General features: G+C 50.0%; 1 protein-coding gene across 5 annotated transcripts in view; it reads left to right on the top strand.

Moving 5' to 3' along the window:
* Nucleotides 1-12,157, top strand: part of LOC142878541 (teneurin-3) — a 136,683-nt gene that overhangs the window by 19,828 nt on the left and 104,698 nt on the right. The window contains exon 1 of one of the 5 annotated variants that reach the window (XM_076012376.1): nt 4,377-4,502. The exons of the other annotated variants lie outside the window; for them this stretch is intronic. The gene's annotated coding sequence lies outside the window, so the exon portion shown is untranslated. Of the gene's footprint in view, nt 1-4,376; nt 4,503-12,157 lie in introns of those variants that run through there. 5 annotated transcript variants of the gene reach the window in all.

Raw genomic sequence — 12,157 nt, 5'->3', positions numbered from 1 at the left:
CCGCTCCCCAGCCCGCTCCCAGGCTCCCTCGCTGGCAGGCGCTGGGCGTCACTTCCTCCCCCCTCCCCGGCCGACAGCAGTGATTGGCTGCGGTTGGAGGGCAGCGGCGGACGGAGATGGGAAATCACCTGCCCTATTTAGCCCCAGCCGCTGTGCCTGCCGCTGTGCCTGCCGCTTGGCTGCGGTTCGGGGAGGCAGCGGCGCAGAGCTGTCATTAGAATACTTAGTACTGCCCTGGCATTTTTTTCATTTATTTATTTATTTATTTATTTTTTTTAAAAAAAAGAAAGGTATTTCCGCTGCACAGCTGCACCTTTTTCTTTTTTCCCTTCTCTCTCTTCACTCTCACCGTCGTCTCTTCTCCTTCTTCCTCTTCCTTCTTCTTCTTCTTCTTCTTCCTCGAGGCTCCGCCCCCTTTCGCAGACTCTCCTCGCCGTCTTTTCACTATCTTTTCTTTCAAAGAAAAGAAAAGGAAAGGACAAATTCCCAACGTTTTTTTTTTCTTCTTTTTCTTTTTCTTTGTCTTTTCACTCCCCTTGACGCGCGATTGCTGATGCGAGAGGTACCCGCCGCATTGTCAGTGATCCGGGGCTTGAGAATCGAGGGGCTCTCGGCGTCCTCTCACCCAGGGGTCTCGGTGGGGAGTCCGCCCGAGCCGGGGCACCCAGTCCAGCCCCCTACGGAGCCAGAGCCTGGCCGCGGCAAAACGCGTAATCCATATTCTAAAGGCCAGCTGGACCGAGTCCACCGAGCACAAGGAGAGCAGAAAGAGACACCCCCCCCCCTCCCCTCCCGTGCCTCCCCCCCGTTACCGAGCACCTCCGTCAGCTTTGGCACGTCCAAATTCTGAAAAAAAGGGCTCTGAATAGCCGTCATTTTGCAGCAGCTCTCACACAGGGGGGAAAAAAAGAGCCCATTTTTAGCCAATTTAGCTTGAAAATTAAGCGCATTATGTGAAGAGGAACCCGGCTTTTTCTCCGCCACCATATTGTTTACTCGGGCGAAAATTACGGCATCGTCTCCTCCGTGCAGATGCCATTTCTTCTTCCCCCCCTCCTCCCCTTTGTTTGCAAGATGGCTCCGTGGTGAAAATAAGTTTTTCTCGGCGAGAGGTAATTCAGCATCCGCGAGGGTCTTCGGGGTAATCTGGCTTTGACAGCGGATGGATAAATGTAGATGGGTGCTTGTTGTCAAAGGCAGGCATTTCAAAAGAGTAATATTCCCTCCCTGAACACAGCGAAATACATTTCCCAGCTGCTGCCGCCGCCGCCGCCACCACCGCCGCCACCGCCACCGCCGCTCTTTCAACCCCAATTACTGTGTTCCTAAACAACGGCCCAGTGCCCATTCGCTGCCGACCGCGTTCCCATTGTTGGCCCCGCCGCCATCTGTAAACAGCATACTAAGGGGCCGCGCCGCCTCGCGTTTGCGGCGCTAATGTGGATTTTTGTGAAAATACGGCGTGGAAAATCCGATCCGTGGGCATCCGTCACGCCGGCCAAGCACAGCCAGCCAGCCGTTATCAGGCACCACGCGACCGCGCCGCTGTGTATAGCTTTATTTTTTATTTTATTTTTTTTAATTCGAGCACCTCGCTGAGGTAGATCCCCCGGGACTCCTAATGAGGCCGTTTGTTATTCCCGGAGGGTCAGAAATGGGCGTCGTCTCCAAAGGTGGCTGAAAGCAACTAATGGAGAAATTCCTCCTCCTTAAAATATCCCCAGCGCCGGGTGCCGAGCACATCCTTCCTTCGGAATGGTTGATGGATATGAGAATTTGGGCCACCGCTCGGCTCAGGTTTCACTCAAGTCGTACAGGGAAACGAGGAGAGGGGGGTGGTGGGGGGGGTCGGGGGGGGAGTGGTTTGGGTCCCGGATTCCAGGACGGAACACGTGACGATTGCAGGCCTTCTTCTTCTCCCTCCTACAGGCGCGGCCGGGGCTCTTTGAGTCAATGCGGCCGCGCTGGGGAAATGTCAAAGTGAGCTCTTTTGCCTTGTTCACGAACCCGCCGGCATCACTTTTGATGTCCCCTTCAAAGGGATCCGCAGTTATTTTCCGTATTTAGCCGTTAATCAACGCAGGGTGTTAACAGCCGCCTGCGCCGTCAGATATGACTTTTCTTCAGATGGCTGTCGATGCAATTTGAGAGTCTTGTTTTTCTTGCAGTGATCATACGTTTAATTATGAAAAAAAACCCAGGAGAAGACCCCCGCGTCGTCGTAATGAAACGGTAACGAGACGGACGGCGATACTTTGACTTCTCCTCCGCACGGATGCCGTCGTCACTTTTAGAATTTATTGATAATCCATTTGACTTTGCATTTTAACCAGTGCGAGCCATTGATTTTGCAATATGTGGGCAATAATTTTAATAGACTGGGAAATTGCATACGGCCGGAGGGCAAGAGGGAGTTCACGCGGGGGGGGCTGGCGGGGGGTCCGGAGGGGGGCGGGGGGGAGAGGGAGGGGGCGTCGAGACGTCGAGCAGCATCTCTCGTGAAAAATTTACTGCGGCGCAGACAGGACTTTAATGACCTCGAGCTCGAGCTCGGCTAACTTGTCCTTTTTTTCCTGCGGGCGCTTTGATTGGCTGCGCAGGAGCGTGTAAAAAAAAAAAAATTAAGAGGGATGTCAGAGGCGGCGCTGTCTAATTAAAGATGCTGTTCAGCCACGTTATAGGGTGTTGAGAAATACGACTCACTCCACTCGTAGGGCTGCATTAGCACATCTTTCTCTTTATTATTTTTCTCTTTATTATTTTTTCGGTCATGGTCGACGCTTCCTCACACGTGAACCAGGAAAAGCTGTCGTGTGGTTTGGTTCATGCAGGGGAAGCAGCTCCTGGATCATCTTTTTTTTTTTCTCTCTCTCTCTCTCTCCTTATCAACCGCAGCTTTCACAAGGTTTTAAACGTGGGGGAGTTCTCACATGGCCCGCTGCCGTGAAACTGGCAACCCTTTTAATCCCCCAGACCGTGCGGAGTCTGAGTGTGAACTCCACGCTCTTCCCCTCGTGGCGGGAGATGAATCCGCAGCCTCGTGCGTGGACCTCCACGCTTTATCCCGGTGTTTCTCTCGTGTTTTAGTGACTGACTAACTACCGCAGTCCGCAGGGACTCGGCCCAACTGCACCTGATCAGACACCTTTCAAGTCCACAACAAAAACAACCAAGGTGATGTTGCAAAGAAGGACGAGATGAAAACAGCGGGAGCTTCCCGTCGACAGATCAGCCTAATCTGTTAACGGAGTGTTTTCCCGCGCTGCCGACGTTGCGGTGTTTAAAATTAACCAGGGGGGCGTAATTTGTTACAAGTGCGTCATTTGTTCCCGCGTGTCTTTTTTCTATTTTTTTGTTGTTGTTCCTTTTATGCAAACTGCACGTCCTGCGGCGTCGTTGGCTGTAATTTGCATGGCATATTAGAAAATTAAAAAAAAAAAAAAAAGAAGAAGCAGACAAAAGGTTCCTCTTTAAGGGGAATCAGGCAAAAACGAAACAAACAAACTATTTAAATAAATAAATAAATAAATAAATAAATAAAAACTTGTATGTTGAATTTGCACGTGATTGATTAAATCAGGTCAAACCGCAGGACGGCTCCGGAGTCGGACACGAGCTCCCCGGTGAATTTCCAGCGAGCTTCCGCGCCGGAGCTGTCACCTTAGCGCGCTAATCTGTCTGGATCCCTCCGCTAATTCCTGCCAGTGTGTGCGTGCGTGCGTGTGCGTGTTTTTTTTTTTTTCTTTCTTTTTAAAAGGGTGGCAGCCAACCTCTCTTCCCATCCTCCTCTCCCTCCTTCCTTTCTCGCCTTCTCCCGCTACTTCTTTTGAGAACATAAACACACACACACACGCACGCAACACACACAGCGCGCGCGCGCGCGCCGCACACACACAAAGCCTCCTCAGCCTATCATCTGCGACCGCCGCTGCAGCCAGACGCCGTAACGCGATCCGCGATAGAGTGGTGCAAATCGCCGCCGCCGCCGCGCTCTCTTTTTTTCTCCAACACTCCCCTCCCCCCTTCTTTCTTTTCGTCCGCCGTCTCGCACGAGGAGCGGGAAGGGGAAAGGCGCGAGGCAGGTTGAGTTGAGAGAGAGAGAGGAGGAATCAAAAAAATAAAAAGAGAGACGAGAGAGGCAACGGAATTAGGAGGAGGAGGAGGAGGAGGGAGGAATAGAAGCTGCCGGACGGAGGAGTGCGGCAGCGGGCGGCTCCGCAACTCGAACGACGCTGGTGTGACTTTCCGGTCCAGTAGGTTTTAACCCCTTTGACATCGCTCAAGTGCCGTCCGTGTGTCAGTGCGATAATGCTCTCGTGCAGAGTGAGGCTCGCCTAGCAGCTGTGGCGAGGGGAGGAGGGGGTGGTGGTGGAGGAGGAGGAGGAGGAGGAGGAGATCTGGAGCGTTTGTAAATCCTCTACAAGGCAGCGTCGCAGCCTCAGAAGTGGACCTTCGCACAGTAAAGCCTCACAGAGGAGATAGCGACAGGCATTCTCTTTGAGGTAACGAGCTGACTTCCTTCTCATCCTTTTTTTTTTTTTTTTTTTTTTTAAATCATTAGAAGCAATTTATTGCATCAGTAATTGATCAACATTATTCTTTATGATTATTATTATTATTATTTATTTATTTATTTCATTTTCCCTCCTCCTCCTGGACGTCTGCGCCGACAGAGCCGGAGTTGAACGCCGCCCGCCGCCGTCACACAACTCGCATGTGGCAAAGAAAGAACACAACATTGTTTTATGCATGGCAGTGGCCGTGCACCGGCATGTCTCCCGTTAGCCCCGGCCTTATTGTTGCTGCGGCCACAGTCTATTGTACTCGTCTCTCCCTTGTGGATCCCCTCGTCTTTATGAGGGGGCGGGGTGTGTTGCTTTAAAATGGTACCGCAGCCTCACACATGCAAATTGATAACGCACTGCCTCACGCTGCCCCCATTCCTCACCGGAAACCCCCCCCTCTCTCACAAGTCCACAGGTTGGAGGGGAGAGGGGTGCAGGAAAAAAAAATCATGTTTGTGGCTTTTTTTGTTTTGTATTTTAAGTTGCTGACGGTCACCTGCACGTCCCGGAGCTCCTGAACCCTCCAACATCTGTTGTCGTTCCAACTGTTTCAACTGTTTACTGGCTCCAGATTTAATTAACTGGGATGGATTTGTTTCAGTTGGGTGGACTCACTAATTTTATTTTTTTGTGTCCCCATTTCCCGGCACGTTTCCATACATAAATTGAAATAAAAGTCTTTGGCAGGCGCCTCCCATCCCCATTTTCTCCAGTGGCTCGGTGTTAAAGCGTTTGTACTTTGACCTGAAGTGAAATATTCGCTGCAAGTGCAAAACTGCGATGCCCGTTTAACGGGATTCGGGGCCCAAATTGGTGCTCTTTCAAAAAAAAAAAAAAAAAAAGATGGGAAGCGTATCAGCTACTTTGCTTTTTTCCACTTTCATCGCCCGCCATGGAAAAACATTAGAACAAGTTGTTGTTTTGGAACCTGCTGCTTTGCAATTGCAAAAGTTTTCTCTCTGGGTCTCTGTGTTTAGCGTGACACGGTACGCGGATGCGGCTGAAAAAAAAAAGTCTAATTAAGAAGAAAGTGACTCCCAACTGTTGGTGCAAAGCTGCTGAAAACAAGTTTGAAAGGAGATGACTTGCAGATTTACTCTTTCTTATCAACACAACAGCGCCCGATGATTATGGCTTCTCTCACATCCTTCACAAGTACTACTTAATTATATGGACCAAATGGAAGAAAGTGGTTTTAATATTTATGAAGTATAATATTATAGTGTATTGCCGAGAGCTTTTAAAATGGCACCGGGACGATGATACATTACAGCATTTCCTGACTCGGCCTCTCAACCACTCACCCAGGCAAAAAAACTGCAGACGCCTTCAGAAGGCACCGCACGTCCGATAGTTAAGTCGACGCGCGGTGAAGGATTGTGGGTAACGTATGCAAACAGGCCGCCCCCAGGTGTTGCTTTTGGGGCTTTTTTTTTTTTTTTTTTCCCCGCTGACTTGCCTTTGATTAATCATTTGGGCTTGACAACGTGGCCTCGCAGGACAGAGATGGATTGAAGCGCTTAGCCGACCAATAGCGACAAAAGACAAAGAGTAATCGGTTGCGCGGCCCGGCGGCGGGCGCTGCCGAGCGGCAGCAGATGCATCAACGGCGGAATAAGTCCTGAGCCGGGGCGGCCGCGCTGGGGTCACGCGGCCACCGTCCCACTTGCGTTTATAGGCGACCGGTAAATATGAGCGGGCCAACGGGGCGAGGCTCCCCTCTCTGAGGGCCGTCGCGATGGATTGTTCGGCCGGGCCGCAAAGTGAGCCTGTGGAGCAGAGGCGGCTATATTTTCCACCTGTCTGAGCGGCCGGGGCGGCGAGGAAGTGATTAATCGTACGATTAATCGCCATCGGATTTTATTTGTTTCGTTTTAGCATCCGTCAGGGTTGTGATTTTCAAAAGCTGCGGCCCCCACGCTGGTATTTATCTTCACCGTGGCTGGGTTGTGTGTGTGTGTGTGTGTGTGTGTGTGTGTGTGTGTGTGTGTGTGTGTGTTTTGTTTATTTTGGTTTGGCCAATATACGGTGGTAATTGGAGGGGTGGGCAACGCTGTTGGGGAAGTGGGAGTATTGTGAAGCAGCCATCTTTATATGTGTCAGTGGTAATTAGATTGAAAAAGTAGTTTTTGCGTCCCTGGGGGAAGGAAGGCGGGGGGGGTGTGGAGGGGGGGGGGGGGGTAACTTTGCCGAGTGAAGCACGGCAGTGCGCATGCAATCAAGCACCGAGGTAATAGCCGCAGTATCATAAATCATAATGGACCTCCGATGCACGCGCCAGGCTTATTGTTGCCGTGTCCAACCACCCCCCCCCCACCGCTGACCCACCCCACCCCACTCCACTCCTGGCTCCGCCTCCTCGCCGTTAAATAGATGTCAAGGCTCCAAGGCCGCTCAAAAGCACCCCGGCGAATTTAGGATATATAGCAAGGCTGTCGTGCGGGTCGGCTCCGGATGAACTCCTCCATAATTTATGTCGCGGGAGGATGACCTGCTGTTTAATTCATGTCGTGTCTGAATGAGGTCAATTTGGGAGTGTTTATTGGGCCGCGCCGCGCCTCTCCCTGCGCAGACCTCGGAGTTAAAAAGGTCCCGTGCAGCTCGTCGCCGGGCGACTTCGCCTCTGAGCGTAAAATATCAGCGTTGCTTTTTCATCGTCGTGGAGGCGCTCGATTTTTCTTTTTTTCCCGCGCTTTCCCTCCGACCGACACTCAGAACCAGAGGCCTGTATTACAGCATTTCAGGACTCACCGCGGCCCGCGAAGTGCTCGTGACTCCTGCGCTGTTTTTATTTTATTGTGTTTTTTTTTTTCTTTTTCACGGTCGTCTCACCCTCTTCCAAAAATAATCCCAATAAGGCTTCTGGAAAAGCAGGTAAGTGTGAAATTGTCCGAGAGAGTGATGTCATCGGGGAGATAAAAAACCCTTGTTTTTAATTAAAACTCAAGTAGCCTAATGTGAAAGAGAATTGAGCACCTGAAAAGCTTTGATGCGGCGGCGTCTGCCGGGAAGGGCAATTATGAATTTGAAATCTAATTACATTCATCGATAAAAATGTGGAGTTCTGCACTGAGCCCCCCCGCCCCCCCCCTTCAAATTGTTGCCATTTTGGTGGATTTTTGCGGAGTGCTTTTGCAGAAACAAAAAAATATATAATAATAAAACGCCGCCTGAAAGGAAAATAGTTAAATATTCAGAAAAATACTCGAGTTTGACGTTTGTGCTGCTCTGGCTCACTTGGCTAGACTCTGTTCATCCAAGCAGAAGGCTGCTTCCCCTCCACCAGTGCAGCTGCTCGAGAGTCCAGCAAAACACAATTTTTTTTGAAAAGAAAAAAGAGGCTAAATAAATTAAACATTCATTGTGTCCGTAGGAGGGGAAGCGTCTTTTCATTTTGATTCGGGGAAATCAGTCGTCAGCGCGACCAAAGGCAGGACCACGCAGACATTGACATTCACGACATCGCTCTTTCATTCCTCATCCGGCAAATTAAAATTGCCTTGTTTGTTTTTGTTTTTTTTTTTTACCCACAAACATCCTCTATTTTTTTCAAAGACATTTACTAAGTGTCAGAGGAATGAAAAATTGGAGAAATTAGGCTCATTTGAGCAGCGCCTCGGCTTAATCAGCCGCGTTTTAGGAGCTCGTCTGCGGGGCGGAAGGATGAGAAAAATAATCGGCAAACATTAAAATCACATCAGGGCTGCGGAGATTCGCGATCGGGTCGGATGGGTTTTTCGCCGTCCCTCCGAATGTCGGCAGCTGCCCTGGGACCGGTGACTTTGAGGACAGGGTGATAAAAGTCAACGTCACGGTCGAGTGAAGGGGGAACTTCATCTTCAGCTCTGAAATACTCCGAGTCGTCAAGGAACGGCTGAGTCGTTGCTCGCCGTTAATGTCCCGGGCTGCAGCAGGTAACCGTCCCCTCAGTGGTGGAAATAATGAGTCCCGGTGAGTCGACTCGCTGTGTGGGTCAGGAGTCAAAGTCATCGGCTGTTTGATTGAGTCGCGTCGCGGTTTCCCGCTCGGCCCCTTGAATTGCCTGTGCATTGTCCAGAAACAGGAATCTAAGACCTCCTAATAGTTTTAGTCCAATCACAAAAAAACACACTCAATGGGAATAAAAGCCGCAAATGAGGGCCAAGAGCAAATCCTGTGTCGGCAATAAACACACGCAGCAAGCGGCAATCACTTTTTCCACAAGCGGGTACTATTGAGCGTGAAAGCAGGCTAAAATTGCAGCTCGTCGCTTCAAACTGGTTTTCAAACCAGTCGCCATCCAACATTTTGCTAAAGTGCAAAATGTTGGCTGGCGACTGGTTTTCTAAAGTGCAGTTTCAATGAAATTTCGAAATAACATTTTCTCCAAAATTCACATCAAGTGGTTTTATTGAAACTCGCATCAATAGCGGTGCAAGCTCGCGCGCAGGTGTTTAGTTTCCCAAGTTTTCCCACAGTTTTTATTCGTTTCTTTTGAATTTCACATTCACCTAACAGCAGCCAATCGCAGCTGGGTCACCACCAGCCTCTTTCATGTCCGGCTAAAGTAAACAACCGTGGACACGGCGGCGGCTCTTTTTCAAGGTGGGAGCCTCGCACAGGAAGAAAGGCATTGTGTTGTTTTCCAAAGCTAACAGCGCACGCTGCGCGCGCTAACACCTGCTGCCTCGCGGTAGCAGGCGTCAACGACACGGGCGTGAAACAAGAACAGAAACTCTTCCCGCAGCAATGTATAAACATCCAGAAAGTTTATTTTTCTCTTCTCCTCCGCCGGCGGTTTCTTTTGTTTTTCTTTTTTTGCCGCCACGCGTGCGTTTGGCGGCGGGTCGGCTCACAGCGACTCGAGTAAACACGGTAATGATGTCGGCTGCGATGGAGGTCCTCCACTGTTTCACCCGCGGAAACGTCCGCGGGCGTCATTATCCAAGCGGCGGTGCCAGTGGGTGGCGGCCGCGGAAAGCTGGAGGTGAAACAGGCCATTTAGCCGTATCGCGGAGTCTCTCATCCGGGGGGTCGGAGCTCGGCCCCTCGCTATCGGCAGAGCCGTCATTAGCTTTGCCGCTTTCGCAGCGGCAAAGTTTGACGCTTTCTCTCGCTCCGCCGAGGCCGCCCTAATGCGTTCAGATGATCGTCGTCTGATTTTTGAGGGTGTTTTTTTTTTTTATATGCGCATTTATGGATTTTCTTTTTTTTTTTTCTTTTTTTGCAAAGTGATGGGAAAGAAACAAAAGCTTGGCGGAGGAGTCAAGCGGCCAAGTGGGAGGAAAAGCCGGGAGTTTGTAAATTAGCTGCAAACGCGGTTAAATGTTGTTTTTGCGCGCGTCTTTTTCCTCGAGAAGGAAATCTTTCTAGCGACCCGGCTCCTCCTCCCCCTCCTTTAATGACTGAAGAGCCTGCAGAGGTTATCTAATTTGAATTAAAAAGAAACAAAAACCCCCAAAAGTCCATTTGTCGGGCTCCCTGTTCTGCGCTGCCTCCCGCTGCTTCTATTAACATCAGATGGGTGTTTATTAAAAGTTGTCCAACAGACAGACAATGAAAGTGGAAGCAATCTTCCATATTTGAATCCAACTATATTATCACGAATTTGATCTACTTTTTTTTTTTTTTTCTTTTCCTATTTTTCCCCCCTTCTCCATCCCCCCCCCCTGGAAAAGCCAGACGACTGGCGCCGCTCGCGGAATGGCGATAAGGTTTTTCGATTGTCTCCGGGGGCCTTTTCATAACGTCTCAGAGGGCGGCTCGCGGAGTTTCATCCGCCAAATGCCAGGCGCATCTGCATACAATAGGGAGGCGTCAGAACTCCTTGGCCCCGCCTTTCATCCACCTTCACATCCTTCATAATTGGGGGGGGCGCTGAAAGGGAACGGAGGCAAAGAGGAGCTTTTTATCCCGCTATAAAAGGCCACTTAGGCAGATAGTTCTCCCAAGACTCATCAGCTTTTGCTCCCTTTTATTATTTTATTTTTTTCATCCCTGGCACCACATGAAGGAATTTGAGGAAGGGGACAAACATTCCATCCAATTAAGGATATCGTCCACCTCTCTCTCTCTCTCCCTTACTTCTTCCCATCTCTCTCTCTCTCTCTCTCTCTGTGTCTTAACATCAATCACAGAGCAGCCTGAAGGTGCCCTTCACTTACAGTTACCTTTTTGCCTGCCGCTCAATTTTTTTTTAAATTGTTGGCTTTGATGCCGGCTTCCCGCCGATGCTAAGCTAAACTTTGAAGCTATGACCCAGATGTGGCTGAGACTGCTCTTTCCTCATTTCCATTTTTTTTTTCCCTTTTTCTTTTTTGCAAACGTGCAGTGCAGTGCAGTGCAGTGCGTCGTTAGCAATGCAGCGCGATCGAAGTTGCAGCAACATGAGTTGGTTTTCTTTTGGGTGGTGGTGGTGGTGGGGGGGTGTTAGGGGCTATGGCTCAGCATGTATTTGTTTAGAAAAGTGAAGAGGGGAGAGACGGAAGGGGCCCGTGTCTGGCTTTGTTCTATTCCTGTGGACGGCTGCTGGTGGATTTACTGCAAGAGCATTCATTATTTAGACGGCAGGGGGAAACGGACGGATTCACAAACCGCTTGACGACGACACGTGCGTCGCTGCGCTCGACTTAAAGCCGGGGGAGGAGAGGAAAAGTTGAAAATCACGATTCCTAAGACGGGACGGCTTGCAGCGGACGGGACGCTAACCGAAACCGACGGCGCGGACTCGGATTGACGGCGCTAATGGAGGGAGCCGTAGCGGCGGGTCGCCGGGGGGGGGGTGCAGCCTCCCAGAGACACGCAGGTTTTGATTCGTTTCCACGGAAATGGCGAAGTATGGAGCGCGACTCGACGCTCACCTGCCGTCACGCGAAACTGTAATTTTTCTTTTTTTTTATTATTCCCTGGAGGTTTGATTTTTTATTTTTTTTTTTCATTTTCACCTTCTTCTCTTTTTTTTTTTCATCCCACATCTGTCAGATGTGTCGAGCTTCGAGGCCCGCGGGACAAATCCAGCCCACCGCGTCATGCTATTCGTCAGGCGAGAGCTTGAAAGATATTATTAAAAAAAGGGATGTTTACGCTGCGTGTTGTGCCGGAAATACCGCGTCGCACGCGATAGATGTGGATTTGAGATCCCTCCGCACGGTTGCAGATCTGACATACCGAGAGTTGAAGTGGAGAAGCACACCCAAATTATCCAGGAAGGGAAAAAAATTTGATGGGAAAAACTCGGCTGATGTTTGATGGCAGATGTGTGTGTTGGATGCAGTGGCGAGGGTTCCTTCACCCTATTCATTGAAAAGCCTTACGTCATGATCACACAGAGCTTTGCTCTCGCAAGGGTTTTCACAGGTGTGACAGCGCAGCTCATTTACATCCTATGGAGGAGCGAATATACTTATTTATATCTTTCAGTTAAACCACCTTTCTGAAGAAAGCACGTGCCGATGAGAAGGCTGGAAATGAGTTTTGACGGTGCGTCGCACTTGGCTCATTTTTTATGTTTTTTTTCAACCAGCTTTATGAACACAGCGGATGTGAGCGGATTTGAGGAGACGCCGGCGTCGTTTGCTTGATTATAAAACATAATGAGGTTTGTCCTCTCACCT

The sequence above is a fragment of the Nelusetta ayraudi genome, unplaced genomic scaffold, assembly GCF_046127955.1.
Source record: "Nelusetta ayraudi isolate G7.1 ecotype Tasmania unplaced genomic scaffold, CSIRO-AGI_Nayr_v1 ptg000005l, whole genome shotgun sequence".
Taxonomy (NCBI): domain Eukaryota; kingdom Metazoa; phylum Chordata; class Actinopteri; order Tetraodontiformes; family Monacanthidae; genus Nelusetta; species Nelusetta ayraudi.
The sequence above is the reverse complement of the archived record's forward strand: the minus strand, read 5'-3'. Positions and strand labels throughout refer to the sequence as shown.